This window comes from Podarcis liolepis, assembly GCF_965112155.1.
Source record: "Podarcis liolepis genome assembly, chromosome: 7".
Lineage (NCBI taxonomy): Eukaryota > Metazoa > Chordata > Lepidosauria > Squamata > Lacertidae > Podarcis > Podarcis liolepis.
The window spans coordinates 19,608,081-19,626,069 of NC_139561.1; the positions used below are offsets into that span (position 1 = coordinate 19,608,081).

Here is a 17,989-nt window from a genome sequence, read left to right on the forward strand (position 1 = left end):
GTAAATAGGCTTAGGCGTGCAGCCAAAACTGTAACTGGTAACCAAGTGGGGAAGAAGGCGCTTGGAGTTGGGGGGGGGGGGGAACTCTGCTGCCAAGTAACAGACTGCAACACTCCTCAATACTGTGCACGCATTTGCCTAAGAGAAAGTAGCAATGAACTCAACGGGGCTTACTTCTGAGTAGACATCAGTTGGGCTGCGTTGGTAAGGCTTTTTATAAAGCGTGGGGGAAAGAACTTTTTTTTAAAAAGCGTTTTTTGTTGCAAGGCAGTGTTGAACAATGGTTAGGTGCAATTTTTAATCTTGCTGTTTTTCGACCGCACTTGTGATGTTGTGGCCTTCAACACTGCAATCCCATACACACGTGCAGTGCTTTACTTGAGAGTAAGGACTATATCCAGTGTTGGTGGGTCCATTGGAATGAATAGACATGGTCCATTCATTCCAATAGGCCCTGCTCTTTCGAAAACATTGAAGCTTCAGAATGCAGAAAACAATATTCCTGTTATTTTTTTTTTAATTATGGCTTGCTTCCTCCAAAGCGTCTTGAAGCGATTTCACAACACAATCTGCAAAAGCAATGCAAAAGCACACCTGCGAAACAGGGCATTAATAATAATAATAATAATAATAATAATAATAATTCATTACCTGCCCTTCAAAACACACGGCTCTGTGGTTAAACGCCCGGATAATAAGCTGTGTTTAATAATAATAATAATAATAATAATAATAATAATAATAATAATAAAATTTATTTATATCCCGCCCTCCCCAGCCGAAGCTGGGCTCAGAGTGGCTAACAACGATAAAAGTAACACATTTTACATTAAGTCACAATCAATTAATTGAAATGCATTCTAAAATCAATTCATTCTAAAATCAATTCAAAATCAAATTAATGGCAACCATTGGGCTAGAGTTCTGTGAGGATTACCAAAGGAGGGGGTCAGACTGTGCCTTGGCCAATATAACAATTAAAACAAGTATAGTATTTGTTTAAGGTATTTATATACTGCTTAACTATTAACATGTCTAAGCTGCGGGTGCTGAAAATTACAGAAAGTAAAATCAGCCCTACAAAACAATTACATATAGAACTGGACCTAGTCAGAATAGGCCCCATTGAAGTTAACAAACATGCCTAATTTAGGCTCATTCATTCTTTTATTTCATTTTGGGGGGGGTAGTGAAGGCTTTTCTTTTTTAAAAAAATCATACAAACAGAGAGAACAGTTTTAACAACAGATGAAAATTAAAAGACAAAAACCAAAACCAAAAAACAGGCATGCACAATAAGCACAGTTGTATGTGGGTTAAAATAACGAAGTCCAAGTAAAGAACATTAGTGTTAACTGATGATCAAAGGCTTATTATTATTATTAGGCTTATTATTATTATTATTATTATTATTATCATCATCATCATCATCATCATCATTATCACTTCATTTATTAAATTTGTATACCACCCTTCATCCGAAGATCACAGGGCAGTTTGCAGTGCCATTCATTTCAATGTGTCTACTCTGAGTAAAATATTGGCTGGCTGCAACCCTGGCTGCCATGAAGCATCCACTCTCCATATTGATCTGTGCAGGGTTTAAATCCCTTGCAGCTTTCACAGCTTAATGAGATGGGCTCCTTTCCATCCCAACCTTTCTTCTCTCTCTCTTTCTCTCTTTGGAAAAGACAAGGACATTGCACCTGCAATGTCTACCCTGGCTAGTGGAGTGGAGGAGCCAGCCGGCCTGGAACACTCTGCAGCCGGCCGCCAGTTGCTGCAGTGGAGCTGCAATGCTCACACGCGCAGCATGTCCAGAGGACACATACCCGATGAGTTAGGAGCTGCTGCAGTTACAGAAGGCTTGGGGAACTGCAGAGGTAGGTAGGAAGGAGGGGGCGTGGGCAGAGCTCCCCTGGCGCTCTCCGATTCCTGATCCTAAGTTAGGGGGGTTTAAATGCTGGTATAATCTCCCCTGCCCCATCTGGCTTCATTCTGCCGACCCTCACCCCAGCAGGAAGGCCTTAGATATACAAATCATTGCTACCAGCGGGACTGCAAATCAAACTTAATGCATGCCGCCAAATAATTAAGCTGAAAGTCGTCACACACCATGCACGAATCCATTTTGGGTTGCGGCAGAGCTTGGAGAGGTTGGTTTGGAAGGTGAATTTTCCTGCGCCTCCTAAATATTAATAAATAATAATACAACTGCTTAGAATAATTATAATGAAATAATGCATCGTAACCACAAACCTCCCTCCGCAACCCCCCTGCATTTGTGGCAGGCCTTAAAATTAGTCATAGGAATCAGAATCGAGCACGGCTGGATCAGGCCAATGGCCCATCTAGTCCCATTCCTACAGTGGTCAGCCAGATGCCCGTGGGAAATTCGCAAGCAGGGTTTGAGCATGAGAACACCCTCCTGTCCCGTGGCTTCCAGCAGCTGGTATGCAGAATCATTGCTTCCTTCAATCATCAAGGCAGGTCATAGCTATCATGACTGGTACAGTGGTACCTCGGGTTACAGACGCTTCAAGTTACAGACTTTGCTAACCCAGAAATAGTACCTCGGGTTAAGACCTTTGCTTCAGGATGAGAACAGAAATCCTGCTCTGGCAGCGTGGCAGCAGCAGGAGGCCACATTAGCTAAAGTGGTACCTCAGGTTAAGAATAGTTTCAGGTTAAGAACGGACCTCCGGAACAAATTAAGTTTTTAACCCGAGGTACCACTGTAGTAGCCATAGGTGGGGAATGGCCTGGCTTGCTCCCACGTTTTTAAAGGCCTGGTCCGCAAACAGCAGATCAAGAGTGTAGTCTTAGCTGGCTCTCCCTCACCCCAAACTCTTTATTTTTTAAGAACAAAATAATTGGAGGTTTTTTTAACTAGTAGAGACTCATTTGAATGGGTGAAAGTGCTAGCTAGCCCAAGAGGAGGAGGAAGGAAGGAAGGAAGGAAGGAAAGAAAGAAAGAAAGAAAGAAAGAAAGAAAGAAAGAAATGTCCATGGGGCATAGGGAGCTGCTGAATACTGAGTGAGACCATTGGTCTATTTAGCTCAGCATTGTCCTGGCACAAACTGCCAGCAGCTCTCCAGGATTTCAGGTTGAGGGCAATTCCCAGCCACACCTGGAGGTGCTGGAGATTGGATTTGGGGCAGTGGGGCTTTCTGCATGCTAGGCAACTGCTCTGCCCCATAGCTGTTGGCACTCCTACCATATCTCTGTTTTACGGCCTCGTTTCATCATTTGAATGTTGCATTTTTGTATAATACCATTCTGAGATTTTTCAAATATTAAGTGGCTTAGAAATGCTTTTAAGTAGATCAATGTGTGTATGAACTACTGCTGACACTTAATTTTATTCTACTCTGTTGACTTTTGGGGCACTGCTTTTAAATACACATTATGTATTTGGGATGTTGCCGTGGGCAAAGCCCTGTGAAAGCAGGAAAGATGGGTTATAAATGTTCCAAATTATTACTTGTTTCGCTGCACGCACAAAAGGTGTCTTTCAGGCGTAAAGGGTGTCTGGGTAGTAATTCTAACTTGCAGTCAAACTGATTAATTTGGAGGTGTAGCTAATGTTGATCCTACTCCTAGGAGACCCACTAAAATTGGTAGGCTGAAGTTACCCATGTCCATTAATTTCCATGAACTCATTCTGAGCAGGACTAACTTAGTAGAACTGCTGCATTAATTGACATGGGCAACTCAGCTCCACGAGTTCCAGTGGGCCTGCTCTGAGTAGGACTTAGTTGGAAACAATTGTTTGTGTTTTAGATGGGGACCACTAATGTACAGGACTGGGGTTGGTCTAGATGACCACTGAGGTCCCTTCCAACTCTAAAATGATAGGATTCTAAGTTTTGCAGAGTAACACAAGCAGACACGAGTGTGTGTGAGCACACACAACGTTCCCATGCCCCAAGAACCTTTCTGCGCCAACTATCCATCAAAAAGAAGATGTTCAGAATAGCTATGATGCATTCATTGACTAACAACACTCTCTGGCTTCCACATTTGCAGAAAACTAATGGAGGCAGAATGCTGCCTCTGACGTGGGGGTGGTTTTTGCCTTTCCATAGGAAGATGCAATCTTGCAAAGTAAGTGATTTAATATATTTAATGTCCTCCCCATTGACACCCCCCCTTTTCTTGTCTCCTGTCCCTGCTTAAACAGCTTCTCTGAGCTTCCCTGGATGCTATCCGTGCAAGGACTCCTTCCCAGGTCCTGCCTCCTGAGCAGAAGCTTGTAACTTTTTAACAAGCATCATTCCACCGAGAGGAAGGCAGAGCTGCAGATCACAGGTCCGGGAGAAGGCAGGTAATGTGTGTGTGTGTGTGTGAAGCAAGAGTGTTTGATAACCTGACTCTGATGCAGCATCAATTTATTTGAATCTATTTTTATTTTAAAATCATATTTCTGTAATATGCCCATGGTCTCCAGCCCAGGTATCAAAACAGTTCCATTGATTTGCAGAAATGACTCGGTTTCGGGGACCAGCCTTCCTACCCGACTCCCATGGAGAGGATTCCCAGCTGTTTCTTCAACTTTTGATTTGGAGCCGGTTGGAATTATCCTAGGGGATCCATAGAAAGAACAGCTGAATTATATTCCCGTTTCCCTAAAACCACCCTCCGGGTTTCAATATTATTTCTGATTTAAGTTGCTGTGGGTGTGGAGTGGGGATTGCATGTGTCTGCTTGAGGTTAGAGGGTGATTTGATGCTTATAATTTTTCAAAAAAATTTTTGCATGTGAAAGAAACCCGGGTCTTCCCTGGGAAGTTGCTTGCGGCATATCCATTGCATTTTTCCCTCCCCTCCCCCTTCTTTATTCTGATGCAGTCTCGCTGCAGTGGGAACTCTGGGGGGAGGAAGGAAAAAACTGCAGAGCTTTTCCCTCTCCCCCTTCCCTTCCTTGCTGCAGAAAGAGTATGCATCAGAGGGCATCCTCTTGCAGCAGAAAGCATTTAGCGAGAAGCAGCAGCAGGAGGAGGAGGGATGGTCTTCCAAGAATAATCTCTGCCTTGAATTTCATTGCTTTGCCCTTCCTCCTGCATTAGCGTGTCTCTGCTGAAATGCTCGAGAGCAGCCTATAACATTGCAGGTTGTGGGTTAGTGCAAAAAGGCCCCAACACTCTCCTTCAAATTATCTGTAGTTGGGTGGTTTAGGGCATCTTTCACACTCTCTCTCTCTCTCTCTCTCTCTCTCTCTCTCTCACACACACACACACACACACACCTGCTATTCAACTCTCTAAACTTGGGAATGGATCCATTACAGAATGGGGCACAGCTCTGCTCAGCTGTCTGGTCTCAGATATTAACCAGGGTTATCTTTCGGTGTTAATTTAGCAGGAAAAGCTACAGTGTTTGGGACTTTATTATGAGCAGGGTAGGAGAACCAAGGGGAATGTAATTGTGGTTTATAAAATTTGGATAGTGTGGCATCACTTGGGAATGTATCTATTATTATTATTAGTAGTAGTAGTAGTAGTAATAATTGCATTTTTATCTCACCTTTACCTCCAAGGAGCTCAAAGTGGCATCCATTGTTTTCCGCTCCTCATTTAATTCCCACAACTACCCTGTGAGGTAGGCAAGGCTGAGAGGCAGTGACTGGCCCAAGGTCACCCAGTGAGCTTCATGTCCGTGGGGATTCGAACTCGTGTCTCCCAGGTACTTGTCGGACACTCTAACCACTACACCATGCCGGCTCTCATTGTAATGGCTCTCATTACAGATTCCTGAGTTTAATTCTGCTCAGCTGTTGAATCACATAAATTAGCCAGGATTATCCCCCAGGGTTATTTTAACTGGAAAGGCTGCTGTGTTTTGTTTTGTTTTGTTTTGTTTTGTTTTGTTTTGTTTTGTTTTGTTTTGTTTTGTTTTGTTTTGTTTTGTTTTGTTGTTTTTAGTTGGGGGGCAGATAACTTAGCAGGGGTTGATTTTTTTATATATATATAAATTTTTATTGATTTTACAGAATTTTTAAAACAATACAAACATATAAAAAGACATACAAACACGTATAATTTCATAACCTTATTCTCATGAACCTTGTTTCTCGGACTCCCCCATACCTCCCCTTTCTGCATCCCAATGTCCAAATTTTTTCAGGAACTTCTAATGATTCTGTCAGGAATATGTCTTACTACTCTTTCCTTCAATCTATTCTTATATCGCTGAAGCCCTTTCACTCTCAAAGCCTTGACATTTTAACATTCATCAAGTTTATAATAGTCCTTAAGATAAATTTTAAATTTCTTCCAATCTTCTTCCGTCGTCTCCTTCCCCTGGTCGCGGATTCTGCCAGTCATCTCAGCCAGTGTCATATAGTCCATCACTTTCACCACCAACTTAGCAGGGGTTGATTGAGGTTTATAAAACCATGCCTTTGGACTTCCTGGAACCATCTGATTGGCCACAGTCAGGATTCTCCTAGAATTGTGGAGTTGGAAGGGACCGCGAGGGTCATCTAGTCCAACCCCCTGCAATGCAGGAATCTTTTGCCCAACATGGGGCTTGAACCCACGACCCTGATGTTAAGAGTCTCATGCTCTATCAAGTAGGGAGCAGCAGGCTTTCTTATGTTTAGCCACAACAGGTTCTGGGTGGCAGGTTCTTGCTGAGAATTTCAAAGTTTCGTGCCTGCTGTAACTCCTCTTCCTCTTTCCTTGTGCCCCTCCTGCACAGATTAATGCATGCTTGGAAACTAATTCATTTTAGTTTTTGTTAATTCAGTTATATTTGGGGGAGGGGAGACATTCTCCAGTGACCCTTGAAGGTCCAGCCACTTTCCATTTTCCAATTTCCACTTTCCACTGACCCGACTGCAGCGCTGGGTTTAGGGTAGTGTGGGTGGTTCCCCTCCACAGGGCGCTGAGCTGAGGGGGCAAATAGCAATAATAATAATAATAATAATAATAATAATAATAATAATAATACCTATATTTATCTCGATGCATTGTTCTGGGCGCCATATTACCAAAGCCCACCCCCGCCTGACTGCTTTCAGAACAAGGAACCTGTAATTAAGAAGGCAGCAGATTCAGGCACCAGAGGAAATCGTTGTCAAAGTGAAGCTGTAGTGATTTCTCCCAAAATACAGAGAATACTAAAGAAGGATTGTGTGCTGATGGCAGAGCAGAAAGTCCTAGATTCAACCCCCAGCATCTCCAGGTAGGGCTGGGATAAATACCACTGCCTAAAACTCCAGAGAACAGCTGCCGGTCAGTGTAGACAATACTGGCATACACGGACCAATGGTCTGACTTGGTATAAGACAGGTTTCCTGTGTCCTTGTGGCACTGGCATAGGTGATGTAAACTTTCTCTTCCAAATTCTTTTAGGTGTGTTTTTATCCCTTGATCAATGCAGAGGCTGCACCCCTGCTTGCTGCACTCACCAACCTCCATCATGCCATTCTCCCTACGTTCACCCACTCCCATGCCATGTTGTGGAACCTGCCCTCTCTTTTGCTCCCTTGTCCCACCCAGTCCAGGATTGCGGTGACAAATCCTCCAGTGGGGCCTGCTTTCTGACTTCATACAAATCCTTCAGTTGGGGGCTGTGCGATGAAAGCCTTACGTTTTTTATGTACATAGGAGCACATGTGTGTGTGTGTGTGTGTGTATTTTGGCCATTTTGCATTAGGAGCTGCTTTAGACCAGGTCAGACTGCTCGTCCATCGAGCTCAGTAATGTCTGCTCTGACTGGCAGCAGCTCTCTAGAGTCCTAGGGTGGTATGTTTGCATTTGCAGCTTAAAACACAGCAAGGTCATTTTGCACAGTGTTCTTCACATCACACAGGGGATGGGGATGGCTTAACCTGACGCGCATGAACTTTTTGGTTCCCCACCCCCGGCCACCTTTCTCTGGGAACTCCTATTCCTGAAGCTGTCATCTGAACAGGCCTACTCATTTGCGTATGCGCAACAGCTGTTGGAATATGTTCACATTACCACTTACTCCACATCCAGCTTTCTAGTCAACTTTTAATTTATTTTTTAAAATTGCATTTATATCCCACCTTTTTCTCCAGGTGAGCTCAAGGTGAAGTACATGGCTCTCCCTTTCCTCATTTAATTCCCACAACAACCCTGTGAGGCAGGTTAGGCTGAGAGGCAGTGACTGGCCCAAAGTCACCCAGTGAGTTTCATGGCTGAGTGGGGATTCAGACCCTGGTCTCCCAGGTTCTAATTCAACACTCTAACCGTTACACCACACTAGCTCTGTTTTTTTAAAAAAATAAAAAATGCACCAGTATTTTGTAAATAAACGCCTTACCACATATGCATCCCCTCAACTGCTTCTACAGTGGTACCTCGGGTTACATACACTTCAGGTTACAGACTCCGCTAATCCAGATATAGTACCTCGGGTTAAGAACTTTGCTTCAGGATGAGAACAGAAATCGCGCAGTAGCGGTGCGGCGGCAGCGGGAGGCCCCATTATCTAAAGTGGTGCTTCAGGTTAAGAACAGTTTCAGGCTTTTTTTTACAGTCTAGTGGTGTATAAGAAACAAGTAAACAAACAAACAAACAAACATACAGGATTGATATGGATAGATACAAATTGAGTCAGTGGGTCCCTTGGATGGTGCTGGACTCTCCTTCACTGAAGGTTTTTAAGCAGAGGTTGGATGGCCATCTGTCATGGATGCTTGAGTTGAGATTCTTGCATTGCAGGGGGTTGGACTGGATGACCTTCAGGGTCCCTCGTGGTCTATGATTCTATGATATGGATTGCCTTGAGTACATGCAGCTTCCAAAAGTAGCAGCAGTGGGAGCGCACTGGATGCAGAGCAAGCAGAAATGCGAACAGATACTCAAAGAATCTTCCCCATTACCCGCGCTGTAACCTTTTTAATTAGAGATGCTGAAGGATTGATCCTGGGGCCTTCTGTATGCAGAGCAGGTGTTCTCCCACTGAACTACAGTCCGTTCCCTGTTCCTTTGGCTTTCTAGGAATACAAATGCATGGAGGAAGGTTGTACAGGGATGTGCTTCAGCAACTGTGACTTTCATTCCAGTGCAATAGAAACCAAATTACCTGTGCTGCGTACAGTTACAGAGAATGTATGTATGACTAGCTAACACAGCCTGGGCAGCAATTTTATTTTATTTTAAAATAGAAATGGTGGCAAGCTCATTTGCCTGCATCGTCCCACTCTCCTATTGCTGGCAAATGGAATCATTTCCCTGCCGTTTTCCAAATCATCGCCTCTCTTTTCTGGCCTGATCACATGCATTGAAAGCTGCCTTTCAGGATTGTCTACCTCAGAGGTGGAGCTTTTCTAGCCTCTGGGCAATCCTTTGAGGGCCATGTGCCAGTGGTGGGCAGGGCCAGAGGGGAAAGTGGGTGGAGCAAGGTGTGTGAAACACCTGAGATGAGGGCAAAAACATCTGAGATGTGAATAAGGGCCTGGGAAGAGCTATGAGGGCCAGATAGAGAAGCCAGGAGGGCCACATTGAAACCCTGGCCTGGGCCTGAGATTCTGCCTTCCATGTCTCCAGGATTTCAGACAGTCTTTTCCCAGCCTGCCCTGGAGAAGCCAGGGATTGAACTTGGGGCCTTCTGCATGCAGAGCAGATGCTCTGCCACTGAGCTACAGCCATTCGCTTAAGATACAGGAACAGAGAAAGCTGCCTTATACAGAGTCAGAATTTCAGGTGGGGAGTTTTCCACATGAGGTTCCTGTCTCCCTACATTCCCCTCCCAGAGCTGGTTTAGCAGTCAGTCCCTCCTTCCCAGGAAACTCTGGGAATTGCAGCTCTGTCAAGGGAATAGGGGTTCCCCTACAACTCTCAGCACCCTTAACAAACTACAGCTCCCAGGATTCCTTGGGGGAAGCAGTGACTGCTTAAAGCAGCACCCCAGTGCTTTCAATGGACATGGCCTCAGTCGCATTCAGCGCAGGCCTCTTGAAATGGATGGACCTCTGCCAGCCATGCCCATTCATCTCAATGGGTTTTTGCACCGAGCAGTGCTGACGCTGGAGACCTCCTGAGGAATCCGCTGCTCCCTTAATCCTGGAGAGAGCAGAACTCCCTTCATTTTTTTCTGCGGTTCCGCTGCATCCCTTGCAATAAACTTCTCGGCTCGTGAATCAATCCCGCCCCTGCCCCCCCCCCCGCCCACTTAGAGAGGGATTGCCCGTCACGCCACCATTGCCTTGCTCGGCCACTTCATTTATTTCTGAGTTTATTGATTCTCTCCCCTTCATAACTCAACGTGCGGCACGTTCCCCTGGCTCCGCTACCCAGCACTGCAGCAAACGTGCATTTTTGTAAATCATTTGCTCTCCCCCTCCCAGCCCATCTCTGCAAGGCGTGGGCACCTGGTCGGCAAAGGAGGGCAGTAGGTGCAACAAAGAGGGAGCCTTCTTGACTAATTGTGAGCCGTTTGGCTTGGGAAGGACCACAGCTTAGCTTTAGAGCATCTTCCTTGCATGCAGAAGCCCCAGGTTCAATCCAGTGTCTCCAGGCAAGGTTAGGAAAGACTGTATCCGTGGAGAGCTGCTGCCAGTAGGGCTGGGCGATATAGCGTCCAAAACCAGTTTGAAGTTCACATTGCGAATCACAGTGTGTGTAACGGCTAGGCGATATCTGGTTTTCAACATCATGATAACCCACCAGCTAAACACTGCAATGTTATCGCCAGCTAAATCTCACAATATCACCAGCTAAACATTGCAATCTACCACAATGTCTGAAATAAGGATGGAACTATACAGAGGTGAACAGGACAATGTCCTGGCAACTGCTACTATTTAGGGGTCTAAAACAAATAAATGACAATATTATCAATAATCAAACACTCAGTTTCATCACCAGGCAAGGCAAAATGCATCCCAACAGAACTTTTGGGTTTGGGTTTGGCTACCAAATGGTGGTATTCAGGACAATCTAAAGTACGTCAATGAGTGATAGTGAATACAAATAATCTGAGACTGCCAGCAAACTTCCTAGGAGGTAGAAGCATCAGTGGCAGAAACAGCTTGCCATGACTGTCATATGTGTCGGCAGTAGCGGTGACAACCTGCAAGGCCTTGCAGTGGTGGCACAATCAGTGTACGCTGGAGGCACTGTCCCCGTGTCCCAATCCCCAGCCCGGCGGCTCAGTTGGTCAATGTTCTGGTGCCATATCTGTCCACATTCCAAAGCCACCTGATATGACTTTGGCCCTGTAACCCCAACCACCACAGCCGGCACCCAGGGAACCTCCCCCGCATATTTCCGGGCAGATACCTTCTCTCCTGGAATGAAGACACGTGGCGCACTAGCACAGCCTGGGGAATCTTTCACTCCAAAATCTGGGTGCAGTCGGTCAAGAGTAGATTACAGACGGCAGCCCATCAAAAGTTCGGCCAAGCTCCAGCCTGTTGTTGTGCACAGGGTGATGTGTTGTACGAACAGGTACTCAGCTACTCTGTCCCATACGTGCCAAAGCTTCTTTAGCCAAGCAAACCATTCACTCTGCCCGACTGTTGCTGGCTGGATGAAATGAGGCTGTCAGAGCGTGGCGGATACCCCGGCCAAGGAGGTAGCGCTCAAATGTACTCGCTGTGAATTGGGCTCCATTGTCCGATACGAGAATGTCTGGCAACCCATGTGTGGCAAAAAGCCTCTGCAGCACTCGGGTAACGGCTTCTGAGGTGGTGGAGGACATTAAAACCACCTCCATTAGAATACGCGTCCACTACCACCATAAAAGTGTATCCATGGAAAGGCCCCGCTAAATCGATATGCACCCTTGACCATGGTGCCTTGGGGGGGGGTCTCCCATGAGTTCCCACGATGCACAGGTGGATCAGTACTTGACTCCTGGCATGCCTGGCACAATTCAACCCAGGATGCAATGGCCTTGCCCATGCCCAGCCACCAAACAAAACTGTGTGCCAATGCCTTCATGCGCACAATTCCTGGGTGCCCGACGTGGAGCGCATGAGGGACTCACTGACGAAGCTTGGTTGGAATGATGACCTGGTCTCCCCATAGGAGACACGCACGGTGAGCTGAGAGCTCGTGCTGCTGTTGAGTGAAAGGCTGGAACTCCGGATCAGTTGGCCCTTTTGGCCACCCTCTCCACACCCAGTTGAGAACGCGGCTGATGGTGTGATCCTTGGAAGAATGGAGAGCGACGTCAGCTGCTGACAGAGGAAACGCAGGCAGTCAGGAATACCGCTGACGAAGGCGCCGGATCTTCACCCAGCGTCAGCAAAGGCCAGCGGCTAAGTGCATCGGCGTGCCCTGACAACTTGCCTGGTTGGTATAGGAACCGATAGTTATAAGCCACGAGGAAAACAGTCCAGCGTAGCAGACTAGGATGAGAGGACGCTCCTCGTTGTACTAGACAAGGAGGGAGTCTGACGTTAATAGTGTCTTTACAGCCACAAAGGTAGCGACTTCCTTGGGGCCCCATGACCAAGGCGCCTTTTTGTCCAGCAGTCGATGGAGGGGCTCAGCGATGGTCGCTTTGTGTGGCAGGAACATGTTATAGAAGTTCAATAGTCTTAAAAAGGCCTGCAAGTCCTTCTTGTTTTGTGGTTTGGGAGCCTGTTGTATAGCTTTGATCTCTGCTTCTGTGGGGTGAATACCGGAGCTGTCAACCAGGTATCGCAGGAACTCGACTTGTGGTACAGTGATCTGGCATTTTTCCCTCTTTGAGACCTGCTTCTTGGAACCTTGTCAGGACAGCCCGCAGCTGATCAAAAAGCTGTTGTGTTGTTCCCGCTGAAATGAGCACGTCATCGAAGTAAGGTACAACGCCAGGCAGACCCTGTAGGAGCCGCTCCATTAAGCTATGGAAAATTCCCGGTGCCACGTCGACTCCAAACTGCAGCCGACAACAACGGAAAGCCCCATGGTACGTGTTGATCATCTGTGCCCTGGCAGCTGCTGGTATGCCTGAGCAAGGTTGAGTTTCGCAAAAACCTTGCCCTCTCCTAGTGCGTGTAGTAAGTGTTGGACGACAGGGACAGGGTACGCGTGCTGTTGGAGCTCCTTGTCTATCGTGCACTTATAGTCAGCACAGATGCGCACGGATCCCTCAGGCTTGATGGACATCACGATGGGAGTCTCCCACTTAGCTTTGTCTACGGGTTCCAGGACCCCCTTTGCAATCAGCTTGTCTAGTTGTTCATCCACCTTAGGCTTGAACGCAAATGGTACGCGTCAAGGCTTGACTCTGATGTGTATGATTAGCGGATCGAGGTCAAAGGATATGGGCAACCTCACATACTGTACCAAGGTTCCATCGAACACTTCCAAAAACTCTGTGATGATGGTGTCAGTTTCTGACTGCAAAACGCCGTGGATGCCTGTAACTTCCAACCCCAGGGACGCAAACCAGTCCAGTCCCAGCAGGCTGGGCCGATTTTCATCGACCACGACTAACTTCAGCGGTCCCAAAAAGTCCTTGAAGGTCACTTCCCCAGCTGTCAGCTCGGCCTAGCAACGGAAGTTGGTGAGGGTGTGGCAGTCCTTGTTAGCATACCTTGCCGATGCCTTCTTGTTTCCCGGTGCCGGTAGCATATCTGCTGGAGTAGACGAGCTGCAAACCCTCGCAATATGACCCTTATGCGAACAACGCCGACAGGTGGCGCCCTTGAAACTACATTTGGACCGAGGGTGGTTGCCACCGCAACCCACAGTCTGATTGGTCCATTGTTCGCCATTTGACCTTTCCACGTTCCTGCTTGATGCGGCAAACATCATCCTCTTCATCTGAGCAGCCCTCAGATTCGCTGATCTCTCCATGGTGGACCGAGGTTGGCTTCTTTGAAATTGTTGAGCTGTTGGCCTTGCGGATCTCCGCTGTTGACTGTTTCGCTGCCTCTGCGGCTTGAGCTTCTTTGATGGCCTGTTTGAGATTGAGATTGGACTTGCCAAGGAAATGGCACTGTAGTTTCTCGTCACTCACACCGCACACGATTCGATCCATCAGGGCATCGTCCAAGTCCCAGAATTCACAGTGGTATGCAGCTTTCCTGAGGGCCGATAAGAATTCACTGGTTGTCTCCCCCTCAGTTTGGATTCGATGATGGAACACGTGACGGGCAGCAATTCTGGACACCTTGGGTGCGTAGTGTCCCTTGAGTTTCTCAGTCAGTGTATCCCAAGGTGCAGCCTACACCGCAAGAGCCCTAGCCGTCTTGAAAACTTCTCTTCCGATTGTCCGTCAAATCGGTGAAAGCATTTGCCTCAAGGTAGCATTCGAACCGAGCGATAGAAGACTGCCAGGACTTGGTTTCTGGCGAATACGGGGGTAGAGGCAGTAGCGATGCCATGTTTTCCCGCTGCTGGTTGAATGGTGAGGGATGGGCACTAGCCTCGGCAATATCTCAGCTCTTGAGTGTTCAGCTCAGCAGTTCAGCTCTGGCTGTGTCTTGTTTCATCTGATCCCATCTTCGTCGCCAGTGTTGAATAGTGGAAATGATGGACGAAGGGCACTGCTCTGTTGGATTCACAGCTCTTTATTACAGCAGTTAGATCTGCTCCTGGAATCAGACTGACTGCAGCCTAGCTGGCTGCTTTATAGAATACTAAGTAACTTGTAACAGTAACAACTCACAACTAGCTAACCAATCAGTGAGCGACAGTTTTCAATCCTTCATTTGCATACTGGTGGCCCTGAGTGAGAACTGCATCTAATCTTAATACATAACAGTGGCAGTTGTAATGGCGACAGAAAGTGGTGACAGTAGTGGCAGCAGCCTGCAAGGCCTTGAGGCAGTGACAGGCAGTGGTCGCGGCCTGCAAGGCATCGTGGCGGTGGCAGGAGATGGCGGCAGTAGCTGTGGCAGCCCGTGAGGCCTCCCAGAGGTGACACAGAGTGACGGCAGCAATGGCACTCTGCAAGCCTTTGCGGTGGCGACGGGATGTGGCAGCAGTAATGGCAGACTATGAAGCCTCGTGGCGGTGATAGTGACAGCAGTAGTGGCAGTGGCTTGCGAGGACTCGCGGCAGTGCTGGGAGGTGGTGGCATTAGCGACAGCAGCCTGCAAGGCCTTTCAGCAGAGGCCTGCAGCAACTTGCAGCAATGACAGGAGGCGACAGCAGTAGCCGCATCCTGCGAGGCCTTTTGGCGGCGACAGGAAATGGCAGCAATAGCAGTGGTAGCCTGCAAGGCCTCGTGGCAACACAAGCAATGGGGTTTGCGAGGCCTCACCATGGTGGCAATAAGTGGCGGCGGCCAGCAAGTCCTCCTGGTGGTAGTGGGAAGTGGTGACAGAAGTTGCAGCAGCCTCCTTCAGCAAAGCCTTCAGGCCACCTCTGCTTCTGCCACCGTTTCCTGCCGCAACTGCAAGACCTTGCAGGCCACCAGTACTGCTGCCACCATGTCAAGGCCTCGCAGGCTGCCTTTGCTTCTGCCGCCTAGCAGGCCTGCTGGCAGTCCCAGATTATTTGTATTCACTATGACTCATCGCTGTACTTTGGATTGGCCTGAATACCACCATTTGGTAGCCAAGCTCCAAACCAAAAGTCTCATTTGGATGCATTTTGGCATGCCTGCTGCTTAAAGTGACCATGAGGTGATTGATAATATCATTTATCAGTTCAAACATGATGTCGATTTCCCCCCCTTGTATCTCTAATATTTCCTCTGATGTAACGATTGGCACATATGCCCTTCTGGGCATTCTTTCTAGTCTTGGAGGTGCTGGTGGAGCCTGTGGAGTACAGGCCAGTTTTGAAGGGGGGTTGGGTCTGTGTAGAGACATTTTTTCTAGATCCGCCTTGCTCCCGATTCTGCTCCCCATTACATAAATGTCTGGCAGTTGGGGGAACCTTGAAGGAGACATTTGATGTCTTTACTGTTGTTCCTTTTAATTTTTTTCCTGTCTTTTCATCTTCATGCAGGGGAGACTGGGGCAAAGGGGAGGCCGGCCGGCCTGCCAAGCACCCAGGGTGACGCTGAGCTGCTCCTTGTGCCGTGCACGGGTAAAACGGGTGGCAGCGCTGCCATTGTCCCGCTCACTCCACTTTTGGGGGCAGCAGAGGCTTTTCAGAGGGGGATTGGGTCCCGAAGGGGGTGCACAGGACATGCAGCGGCCTTGGCAGGCCTCCTCAGCAGCCCGGAAAGTCGGCCCATGTGAAGAAAATTCATTTATCTGTTTTAGACCCTTAAGTAGTAGCAGTTGCCAGGACATTGTCCTGTTTGCCTCTGTGTAGTTCCTTATTTCAGATATGTGATATATTGATGTATTGTGATTTTTAGCTGGTGATATATCATGATATTGAAAACCAGTTATCGCCCAGCCCTAATATAGAGTTGGAAGGAAACTGGAGGGTCATCTAGTCCACCCCCTGTAATGTTGTTGTTGTTGTTGTAGATCAGAGGCTGACAACTTCTAGCCTGTGGGCTTAATCAGGCACCTGTCAAACCTGGGCTGCAGGTAGAAGGGGGCATAATAGGGCTCTGGATCCAGTTCCCCACCTCTGTTGTGCAACTTCATTATTATTATTTCAAAAAGGTTTGTCACATGACAAATCTGAAGAATCATGAATTGTGCAGGATGTTTATGTTAGCCAGATTTAATATGTTTCCCTCGATTATAGCGAGAGGAAGATATTTAGCTCTCCCAGAATCAGAGTCTCTGCAAATGTAGTAAACAGGAACCTGATACTATGGAGCATATTTTCTTTTCTTGTGATTTTGGCATTTATGCCAGAATACAATTATTAGAGGCCTTACAACTAAATAGGCTGACTTCTACGCTACCAACGGTTCAGAACCTGCTTTCGGACAGTAATGATCTAATTCCTTTAATAGTGGCCTAATTTTTGAGTGCTGTCCATGTAAAAAGGCTGGGCCGTTATAAAGAGATTTAGTGGTTGTATTGTATTATTTATGCAAATTGATTTTCTCTGGAGTTAAAGATCTGACTGGGACAAACCTTGTTATGTTGAGCTTGTATTTTGCATAATTTTTATACTGTGTCTGTTTGATAATGTGTGGTTTGCTATGCCTAATAAAGGATATTTGATTTGATTATTATTATTTTAAAAAATAAGTTGCTCCAAGCATTGCTCTTGCAACTGGAGGAAGTGTTTCCAAACTATATCAGAAAAGAAAGGGACAAGAAGTGGATTACTGAGCAATCTCAAAGGAGTTTACAAAAAAAACCTGTCAGTAATAAAAGAGTTTAAAAGTACTGTTTAAAACATTTAAAAAATAAGATTCAGATGGCACAAAAAAGAATACAGTGAAGGTGTCTGTCTACCTGATTTCATAGGCAGGGAGTGCTGTGAGTGCTGCCACACTAAAAGACCAATTTCTTACAAATGCAGAATGGGTATTATGGTAAGGTAATCTTGCAGCTAAACTGGTCCATGCCAAGTCTGTTGCAGCAAACAACTAATTTAAAGAAATTCAGAGGCACAAGCATTTTCATGAGTAAGCCGTCTTTTTACGAAACAGAATACGTTGGGCTGAGGTGGGGAGAAAATCACATTATTTAAGTGCTGGTGTTGCAGTCCAGGTGTTTAAACACCTGGAATTCTACCCCCCCCCCCACGCTGCTGTCAACACCCCCAGATAACAGCAACCCAAAACCTCTTTCTGTTGGAGGTTGCCCATTACCGCTGCTCCAAAGCTTTCTCCTGTTTGTGCTGCAGGCATTGGTGCGGTGCTTTAAAGTGCTTTTAAATCCTGTTTCTTTCCCCCCAGTTTCTTCTAGCTGACTGCATCTCCGCAGAATCCAGAGTAACTATAGGAGTGGGGTGATTGGGAGATGATGTATACAAGGGGGGGAGATGCTGACTATTTAAGATTTTGGGAGTGGGGGCCGCCATGTGAATTTTTTTGGAGGTAGGAATACAGCCCAGAGTCTGTGCATAGATGGTGTTCATTTTCACAGTTATTTCACTTTCTTTTACCAAAATATTTTGGTAATTTTTTAAAATTTCATTTTATAATGCAGAGAGAACGGTCACAACGAAAGACAAAAAATAAAAGATGAGAAGCAAAACTATGA

At 46.6% G+C, this 17,989-nt stretch overlaps 1 protein-coding gene and 2 long non-coding RNA genes across 3 annotated transcripts in view; 2 read left to right on the forward strand and 1 right to left on the reverse strand.

Moving 5' to 3' along the window:
• Positions 1–17,989, reverse strand: part of H6PD (hexose-6-phosphate dehydrogenase/glucose 1-dehydrogenase) — a 217,144-nt gene that overhangs the window by 20,150 nt on the left and 179,005 nt on the right. The gene's annotated exons all lie outside the window — the stretch shown is intronic.
• On the forward strand, positions 93–4,638 carry LOC310711495. Its single transcript, XR_014528501.1, has 3 exons — positions 93–204; positions 4,185–4,328; positions 4,485–4,638. It is a non-coding gene; the product is annotated as an uncharacterized lncRNA (long non-coding RNA).
• LOC310711452 lies at positions 13,450–17,004 on the forward strand. The gene is made up of 2 exons (XR_014528446.1): positions 13,450–13,780; positions 13,985–17,004. It is a non-coding gene; the product is annotated as an uncharacterized lncRNA (long non-coding RNA).